Below are 6,000 nucleotides of genomic sequence, written 5' to 3' on the forward strand. Positions count from 1 at the left end.
GAAACTAGTTTCATTTATATAGGACGTCATCATACTTTGGTTTGTTGCCTAACACTCTTGTATGTAAAGCAAGTCACACAGTATTTAATGTCATATTAAGGTCAATACTTCGAGTCTCATACTTCGCATCATATTAAAACTCGGATATATACGCGAGAGGAAAGTGTTGGTTACTCACACTATAATAATTATATAGTTAATCAAAACAGTTGATATAGTGCTCGATACTATTTGATAGTCAAGCATGAAATAAATAGGTTACTCACACTGCATATATTCATCCCCAAACTCGGATGGCCCAAATGTTGATTTTTGCAGATTGTTCAGTTTATTCGCTGCCGTAGTGCACGTTAGTAACCATTGGTTACTGGTTCAAGCCTGGGCTCATACACCTGCTCCAAATTTTGATGTGCCATAGGCTTTGTGTTGTGATCATTTTGATCAGTGGTTCGTATAAAAAAAAGCGTGAGCCAGTTGACCTAGCAACGGTCATATTCTAACGTGCACTACGACAGCGAATTGTAGTCTGCAAAATTGTCAAAAGACTAAAGTAAAAAATGAAAATCGATTTGCTTAAAAAAATAATTTAGCTTGATTATGTCATGCATATGGGCTATTACAGTTGAAATCCATACACCCCTATGGAAGATATGTTAATCTCCCACACAGGGAGTGTAGATTCCAAATGGGGTTACCTGAATGGGTTACTCCATTTGAAATGTACACCCCTGTGTTGGAGATTAAGTTCATGTCTTCCATCTATAGGGGGTGTATGGATTTCAACTGAATTAGCCTTTTATGGCCATCTACCACAGTTGAGTTGGGAAATCAAATAACCCGGTATGTTATGCTATTATGAAAGACAAAGATAAAAACAATTTATCGCGTCTGATGTCACTGTCAATTACGATCCTTGATTGGTTTATACAGGTTAATCAGCGCGTAAAAGGAACACCGATCTATCTGGTGCTGATCGGAGAAAAGGAATAGCAGCAAATGGCGAAAAATGTTGTACTTTTACAAGGCAAAAAGCAGCTTTTCTAGGCATTGTGGACATGGTGCCCTCGGTTATGAAAGTTTCCTATTATAAAGACCTAACTTTTGAGATGGTTTGCATGTCGAAAGGTGCAAAATTAACAACAAGGCGCCCGGTTATAAATCCGCGTTCAGCAGGTCATCATCACGACACTTGTAAACAAACTGTGCTCGAATTTGATTGACAGATGACGTCAGACGCGATAAATTGTTTTTATCTTTGTCTTTAATTATAACTTGCCTCTGAATTAGCCCTTTATGGCCATCTACCACAGTTGGGTTGGAAAATCAAACAATTATGATGCACTTGGAATTGCCCAACTATTGTGCATTAAAAGATTCAGTGGAGCATATTCCAAAATAAGATTGGCTATTTTTTTTCACCCAGCCTGTTTGTAGTACATGGGCACACATGTTGATAATTATGTTAATCAATTTTGTTTTTGTACTGAGTTTAAAACTATTTATATTATTTATTCACAAATATTTATTATATACTGAAATGAAACTAACCAAAGATGTGCCATGTGGCAAAGTAAACTTACTTGCGTATATAGCTCTACTGTATCCCGAGAACTGCTAAAACCAAGTGATTGCTCCACTATAACAAAATCCCTACAAATCTTGGCTGTAATGTATAAAAAAAAGTACCTGCAAAGTATTGAAACCATGATATAATCACTCCATATTTGGAACAGTAATGTATTCTGACCCACCCACCAAAACAGTGATGAGACCACATAGTGGTATCTGTCAACAGTGGATCTTGTGGTCATCATCTTTTTTTTCCGCTGGGTTTTAGCCGTTCTCAGGTTATAGCGTTTTCCTTTGGGATTGCTATGACCAAAAGGCCCTACCGTATTTAGTCAAATAAACGTCCCCGGGGGTGTTACATTTTCCCAGGGGGGGGGGCATTTATTCAAGGTCAATTTTAGAACGATAATTCCCGTTAAAATCATTAGGTAAAACTATTAAAAAAAACACGCTAAAATGACGGACTATGAACTAGAAACACTGACTTCTGGCTCACTTCTGGGTTTCTGATCCAAATTTTCGCCAATTATTGACGCTATTCTCGACCATGTGCGCAACTTGGTAAGCTTACTACACAAGATAGCATGGAAATATCAGCATTTTTTAAACATCTTGGTTGAAAAAAAGTGGTGGGGCGTTTATTTGGGGGCGTTTATTTGGGGGGCGACTATTTGACTAAATACGGTATCTAGTAGGGCTACCTGTGTACTGTATAACAGGTTATCTTCACAGGGTTAATTTGTTGTGATTGCAAGTGTTCAGAACAGTTTTGTGGGTTCTTTAATTTGCAATCTCAAACAGATACATATTACAGCATATGGGTGTAAATATTTTCACAGGGTTTTAAATTAGTGGTTGCCTGTTAACTGTGCGCAGGCAACAAACGCCAAATTTGGTAGACCAAAAATTGTCCATGGTGACTTAACATGGCTGTGTACTCTAGACGTTGTTTCTTTCGAGGAATTGAGCTTTTTTGATATATATATGTATGTACTTTTTAACATTTTTTATAAATACAAGCAAAGAAAATCCAGATTTGTAAAACCCAACTGCTTTTTTTGATGGATTTTATTTCAATGTTTCACTTGTGTTCACAATTTAAAAGGACAGAAGCTATTTGTTAGGCCAGTGGGGCACACAGGCACAGCAATGTATCACATCGCGTAGATGCGCAATTTGTTTAGGCTAATGAAAGTTGCAATTGATTCTTAAGTTTCCCGTCACCCGCCCACATCACCTTTTCAATTTGACCAAAACTTTTATTATTTTTATAAAAAGTCAATTATCTGAAAATTGAGATGGAAATAATCAAAATTGAAACTCTCGAAATGTCTGACATCCCCTGCTGATCATAATCAACCGTTTTTCTTAGTTGTAGGAGTAGAGGATGTAGTAAATAATGGAAATTTAAGGATTACCTCGATATGTTTCTAGTGATTACAAAAATTGCAAATTTATTTTCATTTTAATAAAAACAAATTCAAATCTTTTTTCAGTCTGTTGGAAAATGTCTGTAATGATGATCTAAGCTTAATACTTCTCAAGGGGCTGTGGATTTACCTGATGTTTGTGTGATGTGAAGGAAAAAATATGAGTTGTTGCATTATCCTGTGAGCTTTTATCAAATTGCAAAATGTGACCACAGTTGAAATCCATACACCCTGTACGGAAGACATGACCTTAATCTCTCCCTGACAGGAGTGCAGATTTCAAATGCATTCGGGTAACCCGTTTTGAAAGTCACACTCCCTGTGTGGAAGATAAGGGAATGTCATCCATAGGGGGTGTATGGATTTCAACTGGAATTATCCATTGTGTCATATTATTAAATTTTGAACAAACACACATAACACAGCAAGCATGGCACAACATTTTCTGTTTTTGTACTCAGTGTTTAGTAATTTTATTCTGATATACAGGCTGAGTCAAAAAGAAGTAAACTCATGTTTGAGGGGCTGTAACTCAAGATCTGCAAGGAATCTGCTAAACATGAAAATACCACTGGAAAGAGCAAATTCTACACGTTTAAATACAAAAGGAATTGTTGCAATTGCAGACAGCAAACTCGAGTTATACTCATTTGAATACAACCACCCATTTTTGTAGCTGCACACGGTTTCACTTCCCAAGTAGGGGCATACCTGTTATATTGATTGGTAAGGCGCGATATTCAAATACAAATAAAGTTCTGTGGCAGGTGTGGTTTCGATCAATAATTCCTACATGATAAAGGGCTCTTTTCAATATGAATTTTACCTCATTGCACTACATTATAATAAAACGGGCCAACTGACAACATGGCACCACAATTTACCGCACGGGAGCGCAGTTTCTGTCGACGAAGTATCATGAAACTAAGAGTCCCACTGAAGTTCAGCGTCTTTTTCGTCTCCAATTTCCTACAGCTAACTGGGTTACATGTAAGGTAGCAGTATATAAAAATGTGAACAAGTTCAATGTGCATGGGACACTAAGGAACAGACAGCCGGAAGCTTCAGGCAGACCACGAACTGCTAGATCACAAGTGACCATTGCCAGAGTTAGACATGCGTTACAGCAAGACCAAAGATCAGCTCAATCCTTTACCCAACATTCCCCAATCAAGCTTCTGCTGGATCGTTCGTAAAGACTTGAATTGGTATCCCAACAAACTATAGTACCGTAATGGACTTTGTTGAATATTCAACAATAAATCCTGTCAGCACTTTGCTGATTCGTCGAGATTGAAATAGATGAAAATCAAGCAGCCGTGTGCAGCTACAAAAATGGGTAGTTGTGTTCAAATGAGTATAACTTTAGTTTGCTGTGAGCAATTTCAACAATTCTTTGTTTTTATTTAGACGTATAGAATTTGCTCTTTCCAGTGGTATTTTTATTTTTAACAGATTCTTTGCAGATCTCGAGTTGCAGCCCCTCAAACATGAGTTTACTTCTTTTTGACTCAGCCTGTAAGTGAAACATTCAGGAATGAATGAACATTTAATATATTTTTATTTATTACATCCTGGGGAAAATCAATCGTATTATTATACTGATAAGTACGAGTACTAAAAATTAATTGCATTCAAGTGGCACTTTGCGATCCATAGCCTCATCACCCCAATTTACTCAAAAAAGTTGAGATTCTTATATCATCAGATACCTGGGACTACACAGTGGCGTAGCATCATATGATAGGGGCACAGGGCTACATCATGATTGTGTGCATAAGCTTTCTCGCAGATTGGGTTGTTTGACAAAGATATTGTCCAATTGGTATTTTGGACTGTCGACAGTCCAAAAATAGAATGGGGCCTGAAATACATGTAATTATGCTTAACTCACCAATGCAATGTCATAATCAAACTGAAATTAGCCTTATTCATGGGTATCTATTGAATCATTTATATACAGGATGCTAAAATCAAGAAATACCCCTTAAATATACAAACATATTAGTTAGGTTTGCCTTCTCCATAGAGTTGTACATTACATGCGAAATCAACAATGTGTATAACGCTATGGAGTAGGCAAACCTAACTGATGTGTTAAAGCCATCAAGACCCCAAGCCAATATCTCTCAGAAATGTTGTCCAAGGACATATTATCAACATACCTGAAGTTGATGGTGGGGCAAAATGTCTGACATTGGTTTTCAGGGGGGTCAAAATGTACAAAAAATGTACAATTGGGGTTTTGCATGGGTAATATCTCATAATAATAGGCTCAATATGGGTTAAGAGCAATGTCCCAACAAAGGGCTCTGACTGACCAAAAAATGGACACTAAATTTTTTTTACTTTTGGAGTTCTGACCCCCGAAGTTGGTCCTGGATGGATGAAGTTGCATTTTGAGGGCCCTATCTTTTTAAGTGAAGGACTTACAAGTTTGCTGATGGCAGATTTGGATTCTACACAAAGAAGTACCCCAGGATACATATTTTTCAAAGTTGTATGGGTTCCCTTTATACATTTATGGCCCTCCAAACATCGTCTTTCGCGTAGCGACACATTTTTTATGCTGATCCCCCTGCATTTCAATTTGCTGCCACGGGAAAACGAAATGGAGTATGAAGCTCAAATTTTCAGGATATTATTTTCTCACCAATATCTAGCACCACACAGAAAAAGAAAAAAATTGAAGAGGTACTGCGGTTCACATCCCTGGAGTTGACATGGATTGGCTCAGCAGTGAATTGCGTCTACTGTGGATAACAGCGTGCATAATGCCTATGTGCATAAATTTGTCTACTGAAGACATTTAAGCAATGAGTTACGTCTACTGTAGATAGCACAGTGTGTTTAATGCTTTATATATACACATAAATTATTAGAGCAGTGAATTACGTCTACTGTAGATAGCATTTATTATAGAGCAGTGAGTTACGTCTACTGTAGATATCAATGCCTGTGTGCTTAAATCACGTCTACTGAAGATAACATTTATTATAGT

Source organism: Amphiura filiformis, chromosome 16, assembly GCF_039555335.1.
Source record: "Amphiura filiformis chromosome 16, Afil_fr2py, whole genome shotgun sequence".
Classification (NCBI taxonomy): domain Eukaryota; kingdom Metazoa; phylum Echinodermata; class Ophiuroidea; order Amphilepidida; family Amphiuridae; genus Amphiura; species Amphiura filiformis.